This window comes from Bacillus rossius, chromosome 11, assembly GCF_032445375.1.
Source record: "Bacillus rossius redtenbacheri isolate Brsri chromosome 11, Brsri_v3, whole genome shotgun sequence".
Classification (NCBI taxonomy): domain Eukaryota; kingdom Metazoa; phylum Arthropoda; class Insecta; order Phasmatodea; family Bacillidae; genus Bacillus; species Bacillus rossius.
The window spans coordinates 29605191-29623186 of NC_086338.1; the positions used below are offsets into that span (position 1 = coordinate 29605191).

General features: G+C 33.4%; 1 protein-coding gene across 1 annotated transcript in view; it reads right to left on the bottom strand.

Moving 5' to 3' along the window:
• The window catches only part of LOC134536504 (uncharacterized), a 225934-nt gene that overhangs the window by 200946 nt on the left and 6992 nt on the right, over nucleotides 1-17996 (bottom strand). The gene's annotated exons all lie outside the window — the stretch shown is intronic.

Consider the following 17996-nt stretch of genomic DNA (forward strand, 5'->3'; position numbering starts at 1 on the left):
TCAAAGTTGAAACTGAGCGATTGACATTCATCTGATTGTACCAGACAAAACTGCGTTCCAAAGGGTACATATATCCAACTTCGACATGCCATCAATGCTGACGGAAACGCACTGAATGTCGGGCGAATGACGATTCTCCCAGCTACGTACGCCGGGAGTCCGTGACATTTGCGTGAATACGCTCAAGATGCCATGACGTATGTTCGCAATTACGGAACACCAGATTTGTTCATCACGTTCACGTGCAATCCACAGTGGATAGAAATTCGACAAGAGTTATTCCCTGGCCAATCACCCATCAATCGCCATGACACCACTGCGAGAGTCTTCCAACAGAAATGTAAATCACTGATGTAGCGTGAAGCGTCACGTGTTTGGAAGGACGTGCTGCTGGATGTATTCAGTGAAGTGGCAGAAAAGGCGGATTGCCACAAACACATATTCTCTTTTGGTTTATTGAGAATTTAAGGCCGAATGAAACTGATGATGTTATATCAGCGGAAATTTCCGATGAAGAAGAAGATCACGGCTTGCATGAGGTTGATACTAAGAACATTATTCATGGCCCCTGCGGAACATTAAATAATAATGCTCTGTGTATGGTCGACGGAAAATAATCGAAGCGTTATTCACGGGCATTAGTAGCAGAAACAATTACCGGAAATGAATGTTATCCACTATATCGTCGTGGATTGACTGCGGAAAATGGAAGATCAGATATTCTCAAAGTGAATCAAAAGGAAATTGAGGTTGATAATCTTTGGATTGTTCTGTATTCGCCATTACTTTCGAAGACATTCAAAGCTCTGTGAAACCCATAAAATACATCTGCAAGTATGTGATCAAAGGAAGTGACTGGACTGTGATTGGAGTGTGAGTGATGAATTCCAACGATAAAGTCACTCGTTATCTAATTGGTCAATATTTTAACAGTAACAATGAAATTTGGCGCATTTTTTTCATTCGCCAAACATGAAAGACATACCACTGTTGTTCACTTGGTAGTACTTCTGGAAAATGGGCAAAGAGTTTACTTCATTGCGGAGAACGCATTACAACGATCTAATAGACCACCATCTACACCATTGACAAGTTTTTTTTTAACGTGCCAGAATTATGTCTTCGCCCGAACGCTGCTAGACTCCGAAATGCCAAGTTATCATATTTGGAATTAATCGACAAATAAATTTAAACTACAGAAACAACGATATCCAGTCCAAGATTATCCACATGTATTTTCCACCGATGTATTAGGTCGCATTTACACAGTCCATCCAAGCAACGACATGTGATTCTATTTGCTTTTGCTATTGCTAGAGAAACACACTCATTGGGATTACACCCTGAGTGATGCTGTGATTTCATCTCAAATTCTTATTAAATAAGAACGTTATTTTCGATATTTATCTCAACATGCTTCCTATCGGAACTGATTAATTTGTGGATCAAATACAAATGGTATTTTGCGTAAGATGCGTACTAGAACATCAAATCAATATTGGCAACTGGGCGAGGAAATTCACAACGATGCACGGATATTAATTGAGGGCATGCACTTTATGATAGCGAACTTATTACCTCAATAATGCATGTTATCGCCCAATCGTCTTAAGCACGACGCATTTAATCAAACGCGAATTGATACGCGAAAAACAATATGATTCAATTCATTGAGAGAATCAGTTCGAACGAACGTCCCGGTGTTGAACAGGCACCAAAAATATGCGTACGACACACTCATGAAATTTGTCAACGATGGAACTGGAAGGATGATTTTCTTATTGTACTCTCCTACTAAAACGGGAAAAACTTATTTAAATAGTGAACAAATCTCACTATCAGTTAAATAATAATTTGTATTTTTTTTTCTCCAAGCACTGATTTTTCCTCGATGGGTCTGTACTTCCAATTGTTTATATGATATTACCATTTATCTCAAAACCATAACAGGAAATATTTCATAGTTCCATTTTTCGTACTGAGATATTTAAAAATTACAAATACCAGTACAAAGCTGCAAACGCATCATTAAAAATTCATATTCTTTTTGTTGCTTCTTATACAACTAAAATCAAAACTGACATAAACATTATGATGATAAAAATGTAAACTATAAAAAAGCAATGTATTGGTTACTTCTAAATGATCCTCTTAGAAAGAATTACAGATGATCTGATTGCTTTGAATTAAATTCTGACAATCGTTTCTTTTACAAATGTGTCAAATTAAATACACAACATAATCTGTTCAGACCTACTTTCTAAATTGCAATGGCGTTATTCCAAGTGGACAAACTGTTACTTTCTAGTTGTAATTTTTTATAGGTCTAAAATATTTATTGTATAACATTGTTCCAACGATTAGAAACTCATATAAGTTTTTTAAGCATTTAGAAATTTTAGTAACGTTTGAAATGCCTGATGTAAAGTATTTTTGTTCACATGTAACCTTGATGAGTAGGTATTAATGTATGGAAACACGTAGTTGGGTAGTTTGCAAATGACTACGGAATATAAATTAAATCCCTTGTCATAATAAACTTTTGACTTTATATTGTATTGTTTGTAAACGCGTAAATTATCCTGTGCGTGTTCATTATATTCTTGAAGAACGTTTTTTTCATAAGGTCGATTAAGTATGGCTTTAACCTGTAATTTGCTGAAGTGTCCTTGTGATACTTGCACCTTTTGTATGATGCTAATTCTTTACAATAGTGTACCTTAAATTTTTTTTGAAAAAAAAAAAGTTTAAAAAAATAATGTTAAAGCAATGTTGTTGTATTAGGTAATTTTGTGGCATTCTCAGAATCCTTTAATTGTTTTGAGGTTCAGTTATATGTCATGCAAACACAGAATAGCTCACAGCTGCCCCATTATCGGGATCTATTCTTGTGGACGTGCATTTTACTGTAAGAAAATGTACTGAAGTGCAGTTCGGAACAAATTAAAACTTAGCATTACAAAATTCAAATAAATTTAACGGATAATCTTTTGCACTTCAGAAATAAGTTTTTGCTTGAGTGGCTTTGTCAAAGAGTTTAATGTGTTTAACCCTGGTCCTATCATAAAAGTGGGTTTACGATTGAAAATTAAGATGATTTATTGGTGTACTTACGATAATACCATGTTAATTTAGGAGGGGGGTTATGTTTATGTTTCTGGTGTATTAGTTTTGACGGGACATGTGTGAATCATTATATTGACCTAAGACTTAATAGTGATTCTTATATTTTAAAATTTCCTTAATAATTATGGAGAAGCACAGTAGAAAGTGTTGTTTGGCGCGAAGTAATGTTTCCTCGGGGAAAGCAGATTATCAGATAGTACGAAATGAGTAGGAAATAAGAAACTATCATCATAATTCCCAGAAATGAAAAATATATTTATGTTAAATTCACGATATTTAAAAAAATGCTGTGGTTGAAATCTTTATTGTTATATTATTTCGGTAATTATTACTCTGACGTGTTTCTGGTTATTTTTGACTACTTATTGTAAGTGTCTAAACATGTTCTCACCAATAATGTATTTTTTTAACTGTACAACCATATTTTTGGCTCAGACTAGATTATAATATCATTATATGAAATAGCTTTTATATTAAAGTTAAAAAATTATGATTCTGTGTTTTTTTACGAATACTAGGTTACATGCTAAAATACAAATTTTAGGCTCAATCGTAATCATGCATTTTGGTTAGAAATCGTTTCGAATTGATGATTTTTATTCATGGTGAAATTAGTTGTGCATCTACCTAAAATACCAGACATATAATGTCTGGTATTTTAGGTAGATACACAACTAATTTCACCATGAATAAAAATCATCAATTCGAAACGATTTCTAACCGAAATGCACTCAAAATGAAGACGAACCATACAAATTCAAAAATTCAGCTTATGTAAAATCGCTGTATTCTTTCCCGTTTTCACTGGCTGAAATTAATGACCACTAATTCAATCATACACTGAAAATTCACAGTATTATTTAACCATGTGATGATCGGCGTAAATGTTAAATTTATTGTTATCTTTAAAAGATTTGTGCAATGGGAGTGCATGACTTGATGTAAGTTTTTGGACATACGCCATTGCTAAGAACTTTTGCTGTTGTAGAAAAACTAATAAATTAAATAAATAAATAAAAATACCCAAAAAAGACAAAAAAATACACAAAATTAAGCAAACAATTGCCGTTCTCTTAGTACATTTTTTTTTGTTTTTTCTTTGTTTGTTAGCCATATTCCTGTTTCGGAATATTTTGTGGTGTTCATATCCTTGTTGACAACAGCAATTGTTTGCTTAATTTTGTGTTTTTTTTTTTTTGGTATTTTTATTTATTTATTTTATTTATTAGTTTTTCTTCAACAGAAAAAGTTCTTAGCAATGGCGTATGCCCAAAAACTTACATCAAGTTAAATTTATTATTCATACGCATTTGAAATAAAATAATTTTTTTATTATATAATCAGTAAACCAATCAACCCTTAGGGATTTTTTGAAAACTGCCGTGTGCAATCAAAACTGTGATTTTTTTCCATTAAAATTTTAGAAATATTGTTATTTGATGTGCTTTTTTGCAAACGTTTTATTGTTTAAGTCATATATTTTTACTTATTTCGTTCTATTTTTATTTTGGTAAACATAAGTTATAAGCCTACATTATAAAACTGTCATTTTATTTCTAATCAAAACTAAATTTTTAATCCTGGTTAACTAAACTAATCTACTGTATTTTTTTAGACTATTAAGAACTAATCCCTTTATTCTTGTATGTATTTAGTTTGCTTTTAAAGGTTAAATTAATTTATTTTCCAGTGGTTATGTGTAAGGCAAGTCAATCAACGCATTTACTTTTACAAATATTAAAATAAGACAAATTAATGAAATTAAATCAATATTTTATAAAAGCAATTTCAAATGCACACGAATGTACTATTAATATGCAGAACCATTTAAAAAATAAAACAAACAAACCTTCATCCATGAAAACATCTGAATAAATTGTTTGAAGTGAAAGCAATACACTTATAAGAATGTACGTCATTGAAATTTGATCGCTGTTAGGAAATGTAAAAAGATTATTCAAACTTCAGAAATGATTTTTCTACAGGAAGAAAAAATCAAAGAATGTGATGCATTAAGGAACCCGCTATAGAAAGACGATGTAAAAAAGTGAACGGAAAATGTATCCGAAGAATGAAAGGATGAAAGAAGGTCGTGGGAATAAGATCAGCCATACACGAAGAAAGGATGATGAAAGACTGTTCAAACAAATAATGGATCTGAGTCAGCAGTAGAAGCGGGAAGGAAAATGAGGAATTCGGAATTCTGGAAAGAGATGATGCAGCGAAGTTGAACTAGGCAAATGAATGCCTACAACTTGGAGCGAGGGAGAAGCATCGTTAGATTCGATTCAGTTCTTTTTAAGGTGATATCTGAAAAAGATATTTGTGAAATTAGGTTTTATACGAAAATGTGTTGTGTTGGTTTATTATATACCTATTCTTAAAAAATATTTGAGTTAAAAGTTTGTACATTAGATGAAACTGTGAAAAAATATTTGCTGTCTGTTTGTTCTGGCATTAATTGAAGATTACTTAACGGAGTTTTACAAAACGTTTTATATTAAAGAGTTTTTTGGGCTTATTTAAACACTACCTAGATTCATATAATTATATAATTATACCACTAAGGAAGTGAAAATGGTGTAAGTATGTTTTCGAATTCAATCAATAATTTATTCGAATCAACTACAGCAATAGAACAGATATTAGATATCAAGAATGAGCTTAACAAATCTACCAACCTGTTTTTTTTTTTTTTTTTTTTTTTTTACCTTTTTGCGAAATTTCACCCCCAGCGGTTGTAAAACGAGACAGTTTGGTTTTTAAATAAAAATGAATAAGCTTCCGAAGTTACTTGAACTAGAAGTAAGAAACTAAGATTGAACAACAGGCATGTAGAGTTTGTTAGTGGAGTGAAAAGGGAATAAATTTTATTGCCTCATATAAAATATTTTCTCCGATACCAATAAAATATGACCTGAAATATATTGAGTAAGAATGATAAACAGATTCTTGTTTTACCATTTTACAAATTTTCACCGATAACGGGTATAAAACAGGTAAGTTCAGTTTTGAGATGAACAATGCATACGTACTTTCTTTCGTATTTATTAGAGCTGCAGGTAAAAAAAACTAAGAATAACAACATGCATGTTGATTTACATATCATATGATTTTTTTTTTAATTGACTGTCGGGAGTCCGTGACATGTTCTTAAATACGCTCAAGATGCCATGACGTATGTTTTCCATTATCGAACACCCGATTTATTTTATCACGTTCAAAATACAAAATCATATCTCCGAAAAAAATCAAGCTTATGAGGCGCGGTAAAACACTCAGCACGAATAACGTTTATTATGAGTTACTGCACACGCAGGCAAGCATACACACACACAAATCTCTATACGTGACTGTGGAGAGAGTGTAAAGCGGGTAGTTAAGTTTGGTATTAAAGAATAATTTCTCCAATAAATGGAAGGTAAGAAACTAAGGACAAATTAATGGATATAATAAGTTTCGTAAAATATTTTTGCCAGTTTCGAAACTCGACCCCAAAAGAAGTAAAAAAACTGTTCGGTTTTTAGCATTGGCAATATACCTACTGTAAATTTATTTCCGTTCTGTAGTGGAAGCGTTAACTACTGATGTAAAGATTATTTTTCGATAGCGTCTTACGTGGTAAATTTATGCACAATAGCGTTGGCGTGAGCGTGACAATAGTTTCACTAATTGTACAATGAACTATATTTAATCAGGCATTCTATATTTCGTCGCATTCTGCAATCCGGCACCAATATAGCCGCTAGCATTAAAAATTTTTCGGAAGAATCCGGCTGTTGCGTTGACCGCATTAATTACTGTTTGGCTGGTGTTTATAGTTAAATTAAAAGTTTGTCGTTGCTGTCAGTTTTCAATTCACACCAGTGTTTCCTTGTTTTCTAATTGGTTACATTTGACATTTGGTATTCCCGTTTAAACTAAATTGACATATTAAACAATTTTTGATTCATAAATTATAGTTACGTCATAGAGTCGATTTGAACCAGTCAGTCACAAAAACAAAATATTATCTGCATAGTATTTAAATAAATTGGTTGTCTTTAAAGTCGGTTTACGGACATAGTTTAACGTGACGTCATAACAAAACATTGATGAAATGATTGCATAATTTATGAATAAAATTGAATAATTTTTATTTTAATAATAACAGAATACATATTTGAAATTATACTAGTAATCATATTTTTTAAACGCAAGAATAATTAACCTTTATTGCCGAAATTGTTGTTGTAATAAGCAATGAAAACCACATTAACTTTTCACTTCACTTTATAAACAGTCGAGTGGAAGAGAGATAGATGCGGCGCAAGCGTACAATGAGCGTAACGTGACACAGCGTAACGGAACAATGTGCGTAACGGAACACAGCGTAATGGAACAATGTGCGTAACGGGACATTTTTTCGTGCGTGCAGCCGGCGTTCATCGATTCATTAGACGTTGTCATGTCAAAAACTTTTTTATTCATTTAAGCTGGCAGAAATACAGGCTCAGAGTTTCTACCATTTTTGGTAATTTTTTCCCCTTCTATTCACGACAAATATTAATACATTCCTTGCCAGCGCTGTCAGCGGTCTCTGAGGCGTGCCGTGGAAATGTCGAAAAACTGACGGGTTTTCGTCTGACAGCAACTCACGAGGACCGGCGCTGTCAGAAGTTATTTTCCCTAAAACAATTATGGAAAAGCGCTGGTGAAAATTTCACCGGAGATCAACGAGAAGTTTCAAACAAAAAAAAAAAATTCTGTGGAACTAAATGTTAGACCTTTCGACTGTTCCACTGCAATTTTGCGGTTTTACTAAATCGCTTGTAGTTGCTAGTGTGGTGTAATCTGTTTCCAATTTATGTATGGCGTCGACTTCACGCTTACACTTATAATTGAGTACATGTGTCAAAATATGTAATAGTGATGTCTACAAGTTTTTCACCAAAGTTATCTACACAAAATTTACATATATCATTACGTTAATGTGATAGTAGGCTCCACTCAGTTATTGTATACACCTGTTTTGGGTTAGTGAGAAGTTGCTTTGTACATAATAAAAAACAGTGCAATTAAATGTAATCAAATGTCTTTTTAACTTGGGTTATCCTGTTATAAAATATGTATACCGACTACCCTAACCTGTACTAATATGTCTCTGGGTAAATATACGGGAGTTAAGGCGGATACAGAGCATAAACTAATGTATTTAGAAATTAATTTAATACAAATTCACTAGTTGAACTCTGTAACATGCACTGTGTTGACAGTAAAAACAACAAAATATCACAAAATGTATATATATTGACGTGACAACGTCTAATAAATTGATGAACGCCGGCTGCACGCACGAAAAAGTGTCCCGTTACGCACATTGTCCCGTTAAGCTGTGTCCCGTTACGCTCATTGTACGCTTGCGCCGCATCTATCTCTCTTCCACTCAATTGGAACAACCATCGATTTGACTTTTTCGAGACACATTAAACTTCAAACACTCCCATTCGTTTCCTTCTTTTCCTATCATCGTCCTATCCTTAACAGAATAACACAGATTGGAAGAAATTAAATAGCTAACATGTATAAAAGTTATAGTTAAAATAATCTGTTCGTTAAAGTAGTAAACATATTTGAATTAATGAGTGCAAATAAAAGTAAATTTATCAATTAAATTGTAGATTTAATTTCACTCCTCTTTTGTATGAATACAAAATAGTGAAAATTCAATAATAATGATACAATTTTATTCATAAAAGTATTCAATCATACCATCAAGGTTTTGTTATGACGGTGTCACGTTATACTATCGTCCGTAAACCGACTTTACAGACAACCAATTTTTTTTTAAGTTTACTAGGGATCCATACGTCCGACTGGATATTTCAGCCAGAGAACACAATCTCTGTTACTTAACACCACTGAGGTAACGAGTGTTCTGAATTTCTATGTGTTATAACTTTTAATTAAATATATTTTATAATTGAAACGATATTGCTGCACGACACATTCGTGAGCAGTCTTGATTCACGGCAATGCTTGAACGCCAATTCAATTACGTTTATCCAACTTTCACAAGGCATCGGCGTCAATTCTGTTCACAAATGTAGTCACGTAAAATGGTCTCAGATACAGACTTACTGCGTGATCTTATTTCTTCACAGGCACTTCCTTCCTTGCAAATTCCGTAAGGAATTGCCTTAATAAATTTATTCAGCCGTAGTAAGTAAAGGTTTATTTATATCCACCCTTGTGCGACCGATACCACAAAATTTCTGAACTATATCACTGATTGGTTTCTGACAAAAAAAAAAAACATTTTAATGTTCTTTTACAATGTCGTTACTTACTACTCCCAATTTTCTTAATTTAATCTAATCTAAATTAAAATTGGTTCACAATTCTCTCTTCCCATTGGTTGACTGACACGCTGATACACATTACCAGTCGTAGCAGAACAGAACTTGAACATAAAAATTAAATGTGTATATATATATATATATATATATATATATTCCAAAAATTAAAGCTTTTTAAATACAATCGTCTGACATTGCAAAACTCTGCATTAAAGAGTGTATTGTTCGAATAGCGACATACATCATTCCCCCCCAGAGGGGTCTAGACAATTGAACTGTTGCAGAACTACGTTTAGGCATAGAGTCTCTAATTTCATATAACGTATACCATATAGCATATAGTGATGATATATGAAAAAAATATAGAAATAATAGTAAGCTTTCAATATTGACATAAATAAAAACAGTTTGTAGGAGTCGTTACGGCACACGCTTATAATCATTTATAAGGATGGTGCACTGTACGAAAAGATATATTATGTACAAAAATTAATGTTCGTGTGTTGTTTGTGTGTTCGTTTATTATGAGTCCGCGCATCGTTCATCCGATTGAGATGCAACTTTGTAGAGTTGTTGCTGGCACCTTCGCGAATGTTTCTGACATAGTGCCACCCCGTACAATAGCTGGCGAGCGAGTCGTATCGGATCATGTGTACATGCATACATGTGTATGAATTAAATCTTCATTTGTATTCATGACGACGGGATTTTTGCATTTGTTTATACGTTCTATGTATCCATGGCAACGGTTGTTGTTTTTTTTTTTTGCAATAGAATTGGCGTACTCATGAGGAGGGGCAGGTATGCATGATGGTCAGTGCACGAGTATTCTGGGTCAAGTCTGCCGTGGCGGAAGAACTGATACTTCAGCGAGTTCACCATAAAATAATCGAATGGTCAGAAATGTAATGAAATTTTTTTGTCACTCTTTCACGAATGTGTTCTTATGGCTTGCATTCATTTCAATTGGTGTAACGTTGGTGTTTACTCAAATATAAGTTGAAAAGTATTTTGTTAATTGGTGGTAGATTTCGTCACATTTGTAGTTTTTGGTGAGAAAAATCTTGCTTGCAAAATATATATTTTTTTTTTCCAGTGAACTCGTCGCGTTCCTTCGTCTTCGACTCTCGATGAGACGGTTTTTACGGAAATTAACGTATTTTTTGAAAATTACCGAAAACAGAATGTTTTATTTCGACCCTAACGAACCGATTCCCGTGAGTTCGCGGAACTTTTTTATGAAAAACTGTGCGTGTTTTCGGAGTGCCAAAACTAGTTTGTTCATATTTTAAATAACCGTCTCCAAGGCTACTGGCAATAAAACAGATTGGTATGTTTACATGCATGTAAATAGTTGCAGACAATATTTACTATTTATTTAAACACATTGGTGATGAACAGTTTCTTTTTCCACATAACCCGCTTTTATGTAATAAAAAGCCGTTTTTAACCCCTGCAGTATTTCGGAATAGCGTAATTTGATTAGACTCTGCTTCTTGTGGCGCAGTGTTTAAAAATCTCTCTGTGAGAGCTTTGAGGCACCCGGTCGTTGCATGACGGGATTTAGAATACTACAGAAGTCGGTCGGCCCAGCCAAGCTGAGACCCAGCTTCCCGTCAAGGGGATCTGACGGGAGCTGAACTTTACCGTTAAAGGTGTGTGTCGGCACTTAAGGGCCCCGCCTCGCCAGGAGTGTATGTGTGTCAGTGAGGCGGGATGGTAAGCGCGACGCTCGCTGGTGCTTCCAGCGCGGTATAGCCTCTAAGCACAAGTCTCGGAACTGGCGCGCAGTCTTCTCGTCGCCACAGGATAACTGTGAAATTTGAGCTGTGACCGTAACATTATTTTGTGGAGAAATTAAGATAAAGGTGTAATGAAAGTCCCTTAAGTGATTTAAAGAATCTGTACTGGTTGTTTTACGCCTAAAAATTACTCTGAAAACATGCGTTTTACCCATTTTAACTCTTGTAAAACCACAGTTAAAAAAACTTAATCCGAAATCAAAAGTACCTTTCGGCCCTCAGCGAACTCTTAAATACTCTTCGTAAGCAGATCCCACTTGGATATCTTGAGTAGTTTTGAAATCGCGTTGTTTTTCCTGAAGCTCTGCGCACCGTATGTGTGCCCGGGTAGGCGGAGCCGTTAAGCATTGTTAGTGTCGGTGCGATATAGGATTAGCTACACGAATCACTAAAACGTTAAGCGTGATCGCTACCTGCTGACATTCTACGTGTGATCAAATATTGGTCCATTGTCGCAGTATTACAGGTAGGCCATTTTGGTTGGTCGTTATCGCAAATTTTAGTGACGCCACCCTTGTTAAAGGCTATTATCACATACTGGATGACGTGCAAAGTGCTCAAACTCTGAACAAAACCCCCAGGCACTATTTTATTTTTATTTGGTGTGAAAATAACGTCTCAATCTTTTACAAACTGACCTTAAATACGAACGGACATTAAACAACAGTTCGAGAAGTACTTTGATACGTTTTAAGTGTTCTACCGATTATAACTGTCGGAAAAAGATGAACAAATCCCCTGAGAAAATTTTTGATAAAATTGACAATATGTATTTTAATATTTCAAGAGATAATTTATTAATATTAAGACAATTGGTATAGGTACGCTCATCATAACAGCAACGCTATCTAGATCTGTTAAATCTTGGGTTTTTAAAGAAATTATTTGGAATCATTTATAGTCATATGTGTTATCTAAATTTGCGGGTATTATATATTAAAAATTTTCATACATTTAAATTTATTTTTGCTGTTGAATTTTCGTTATTATTTATTTAGTCACTACTAGCAAAACTCGGCAGACATTTTCCTGCCAGGGTTTATTTATTCACATCTATATGTCTAAAACGGATTGCTTGTATGTAATCTAGAATATATAAAGCTTTTGAAATGGTATTCCATTTTTACATTCGCTTACCAAATGCTAAACACAGCCACAATCTCTATTTGTTTTTATTGAGGATTAAGGACAGTAAAAATCACAATATGCCAATTTTCATAGCTGCAGTACCAGGCGTTTCCCAGGCTGAACACAGGGTGATATATTGTCCGCATCTAAAGCAAAATGTATAGCGCTATATGACAGTGTGAAAAATTTTAATGTTTCTATTTATTGCTACATGTTTTTTTTTCCTTCTTAATTTATTAGTATTTTTTTAAATTCAGAATTGAGTATGACTACAGCTGTAAAAATTTTGTCAATTAAAAGTATTTTACTATCTCAGGGAAATATTGAGATAAATATTCTCTGCCTTTATCAAGGTGAATTTTTATATCAAACTTTACAAAAAATGTGAGGGAGTCGTTCAGTACTCGCCAGTGATAAGAAACATCCAACCTCCGTAACGAGCAAACTCATGTGTTCTCATGTTGCTCATGTTGCGAATAAACTTTAAATACGAAACTTGGACAAACAATTTTACCTAGAATTATTTAAAATAATCCTGAGTGAGAAAAATAAACTGATAAATAAAATAGTCTCTTTTCAAATACCAACATTTCTGAATACGAATCTCACTCATACTTTCTGCCCACGCCTCTACAATTTTCTGCCTGAATCGTGAACGTTTCTTGCTATCGTCACGCGCAGATATCGACACGAAACAACAGGACATTTTAAAATATTAGAAAATCCTCGGATAAAAGCCCCGTATTTTGACCTGATTTTTTACAAGGGATTTTGTTAAGATACCACCCTTTTTAAATTTAAAACACATTTTAAAATTTTTGCGCACGTTAGAAGTTATGCGTCTATGGCATTGCTAAAATATTAAAATTATACATTTTAAAATACCTATTATAACACCAAGTATATGTTTGTGTATTTTTTTTTAAATGACTGAAATTAGTCTATAAATACTTCTTACGAACAAACATTGACCTTATTGAGCTGATCCAAAAAAAATTTATAATTATATTGTAATGTTATTGAAAAAGTAAAATAATTGTAATAATTTCCTGTGACGAGATGCAATCTCGCCCCTCGAGGATACATAGTGCAGTGCTCTGTCACTGTACCAGTTAACCTCTTAGGAATTAGGAAAGAGGGTATGTATTATAACACAGGCCAATGATAAAAAACATTTTTTTTTTAATAATTTTACCTAATTCTTAGGTTTATGGGTGTGCTAAGTCCGAAAATAATAATAATAACGTCGTTTCACCCACCAAAATTTAAATTTTTAGTATTCAAAATGTAAAAAGTTATTTTTTATATAATATTTGTGCAATTTATTACATTGAAAATTACGGTAAAATCAAACGTTATTCGGTTGGCAGTTCTGGAAACTGGAACAGCTGTTTGTTTTCTTCCAGTGAACATAACCTCACTTTTCAGTGTTTTGCCCATGTGTTCTATGTATGGCTAACCATGGTTGTAAAAATTTTCCTTACACATTTTTTTTATATATTAGGTAAGTTTGTAACTAAAATAAACATCAAATAAACATTACTGACTTTGTAAAAAAAAGTATATTTTGCATATTTGTGTGTAAAAATCGGTGATCAAGAAAAATTTTGGGCTCCCCACAAGGTATGTTATGTTAGTTTCGAGGATACAAATGGTCTAAAACAGAAAAGAAAACTTTTAAATTTTCAGTAACCATGGTAAGAAGAGAGCAAAAAATATTGCTAATGAATTTTTTTGCAGCGTTGATGTTTCTGGATACAGCTACAAAAATAAGAATGTAATTGTCTACCCTAACATTTCTTCATATATTTGGTTGGTAGGACATGGACCGGGCTTTCCTGTCGTTGAGCCACCTCAAACTATTGATGACGTTTTACAGTCCAGTGAACCCGAGTCTGATGAAAGTGAACCAGGTGATGTTGAGTACAATGTTTTCCAGAAAATTTAGATTCTCAGTTGTTTACACATGCTGATTTGATTGATTTAGTGAGACATTTTAGTTTGAATAAGAAAAAAGAATAATTGCTTGGTTCTAGGCTGAAAAAAGAAAACATTTTTTGGCATCTGGAACATCTATTTACCAATACAGAACAAGATATCAACAGTTTGCTCAGTTTTTCAGGCAAGAAGAGGATTTGGTTTATTGCCATGATATTGACAGTCAAATTAACAAATTTGGCATTGAGTACAAGAAGGGTTTTGGAGGATTTTTATAGACTGACCAAAAATTAGTTTCAAACCAGTTATTTTACACAATGGAAATACTTGTATTTCACTGCCTGTTACTCATTAAGTCCATATGAAAGAAATTGATGACAACCTTGACATGATTTTACAGAAAATTTACTATCCAGCTCACGATTGGATTATATGTGAAGATTTGAAAGTTGTTTGCATGATCCTTGGTCAATAAAAGGGATTACAATATGTCTGTGTTTTATATGTAAGTGGGACAGCAGAGCAAGGGATCGACATTGGTCCTCAAAACAATGGCCCATAAGAAAAACTTTAAAACCGGGAGAGAAGAATATTTTGCATAAAACTTTAGTAGATTCAAAAAAAAATCTTCTACCATCTCTTCACATTAAGTTAGGCCTAATGAAACAATTTGTAAAAGCCTTGTTAAAAATGGTGAATGTTTTAAATATTTCTGTGAAAGATTTCCTCATTCATCAGATACCAAACTGAAAGAAGGCGTTTTTCGTTTGGCCCGATATTCGTAAAATGATGTTCGATCCAACTTTGAAGCAAGGATGACTGCAGAGGAAAAAGAGGCTTGGATACCATTTAAGCAAGTCGTGACTAAATTTTTGGGCAGTGTGAACAATCCAAACTATGAGCTTATCGTAGCTAATACGATGGACAAGATCAAAAAACTGGGATGTTCGATGAGCCCTAAAGTCCACTTCTTGCACAACCATCTTGACGTTTTTCCTCAAAACTTGAGCGATGTGTGTGAAGAGCAGTGGCAACGGTTCCATAAGGACATAAAGGTGATGGAGAAATGTTAACCAGGGGTGGTGGAACATCAGCATGATGGATGATTACTGTTGGTCACTTCATCGAGAACAACAAAATGCATCGGATCGGAGAAAAATCTATACAAGAATCTTTACAAAAAAAGGTAAAAAACACCTCATATATTTGTATTGAAGTGGTATATGTTATGTTAAATAAAAATTCTAGCCTAATTAAATAAAATTACATAAACGTTAATTTTTAAAATTTTATATGTATAAAATTTTCCTAATTTTCAAATATAATCTATATCACGTTCTGAGAGAAACGTGAGTGAAACAAAAAAGTTGATACCAGATACATAATCTATACTAATATTATAAAGCTGAAGAGTTTGTTTGTTTGGTTGTTTGTTTGTTTGTTTGTTTGAACGCACTAATCTCAGGAACCACTGGTCCGTTTTGAAACATTCTTTCAGTGTTGGATAGTACATTTATCGAGGAAGGCTATAGGCTATATTATATTATCAATAACATTAGGGATCCTTACTAAAAGTCCAATTTAGAATCAAATGCGTTGGATGGGGTTAGATACAACATGCAGTACACGTACGAAGTGTGTGTTGACAATGCCGTAGGCGCTAGAAGTTTATTTCCTATTTGCCTATTAACATTGTTGCCACGCACAAGATGGCTTATCGTTCATTATTTTCCCATACAAGTAAAAAACACCCATGTGATATTAACAACGAAGCAATCAGTACCCTCATATAGAATACATAGAGATAGTGTGAGGTATATATGTAGATATAAAGAGATAAATACAGATAGAGAGATACATAGATATATAGGACTATAGATGTAGATAGAGATAAATATATATTTAGAGACATGGATAGATTATTTGTATATGTGTAACTACTTCAAACATATTACAAAACAAAACTGAATGAGGCATTGCAATGCATGCCGAGCATTAGCTAGATAATGGAATCTTTTCAAGATTAGTAATCCCTTATTTTTCAGTTTTTTTCTATATTGCTTTATAGAGTCTAGATTACATACAGACCAGGTAAATAACAATAAACTGGCAGAACAACGTCTATCGGGATCTGAAAGTGATATAAATTATTTTGCACACTTGACATTCAAATTAAGAAGACAATTACTAACTACATCTGATCTCTAAACAGTTCCCCTTCACCCTGTGTTCAGCCCGGGCAACCCTGGGTACTGCAGCTAGTACGATATATAGTCACTTTTGTAAATATTAGGGGACATACCAAACGTATTGGTGTGTCAAATGAAACTTTTTTAATTAATTATGACACATTTCCGTTCATCGACATACGTTCCATTTTCACGAAATTACTGCTGCAAAATACCGTAAACTGTGAGCTAAGAAGTTTACAAATAAAAAAAATATTTATTGCCTGTAAAATATTAAAAAAGTGTATTACGGTCTCCTTTCTTAGTTAAAAACGAGCGTTTAATTAAGCCCTGTCAATTCTTGTTGTTGGAAAACTCCTTACTCTATTTTCGCCAGAAAATTTGAGGAGAAAGTTTATCTGAGACTCATTATTGAATATCTCCTTACTACATGAGAAAAACGAGAAAAGGTAGGACCACTAAAAATCGGTTCAGTAGAAATTACGTTTAAGAGGTAGCAGTTACCAAACCTTAATTTCAGTAAAAACCATCAGATGTATGCGTGACATTCAGAACAGTAGCTTTCAACAACTGCGTGGATTTCAAAAACATTTGTACGCGACCAACAAGCAACTAGAATACCGTGTCTTAAGGGCTATTATCCCTGGTCGTATTTAAGATGTGGTTACATAAGCACATTCTCCTACACCCTCTAGCCAAAAATATCAATAGAAGAAATTATATTAAATTACACAATAAAAGTAAGTCAGATTAAAATGTTTATCATAAAACCAAGTACCAGAACCTAAACGTTCAAAATTGATAATAAATAATAGGATAATTGATAAATTTGCTGGTTTATAATCAAGTAAAGCATTCCTTAATTTTGTACGATCACTAACTGTAGAAAAACAACATTTCAAAGCTATAGTAAATAATTTAATTATAAATGGTTCAACAAATATTTAGAATAATTTACTGTTAATTACTGTGTAAAAACTCCTCCCTCTTATGGTGTTCTAAAACAGCGAAGCTGTGGATTTAGAAATATTGGTTACTACCACCGTTCTATTTTCTCTCAGTGAAAAAACATGTCATAAACTGTAACATTGATTTCTCAATCGTGAAGATGCCTGCTACGATGCAGAGTGAAACGTCTACCGCATAGACGCGCTTTCACCTCGAAAGATAAGACGGTTTAATGCTAGACTGTTCGTTTAAGGACTTTTTCGTAACTTCAGTCAGTATTTTTTTCTGTTTTGTTAATTTTTCGTGACTAATCCTTCAGTTTTGTAACTTTTTCACAAATTTTTGAGTAATTAATCAGATAAATTACTTTTAAATTACTTTCGTAACTAATCCTTCAGTTTCGTTAGTTTTCTTTTCGTAAATTTCGTGTTTAATCCTTCAGTTTCGTTACTTTTTCGTAACTCCGGGTCACATTTTTCAGTTTCGTTACTTTCGTCTCTAATGAATTTTTTTCGTTACTTTTTGTA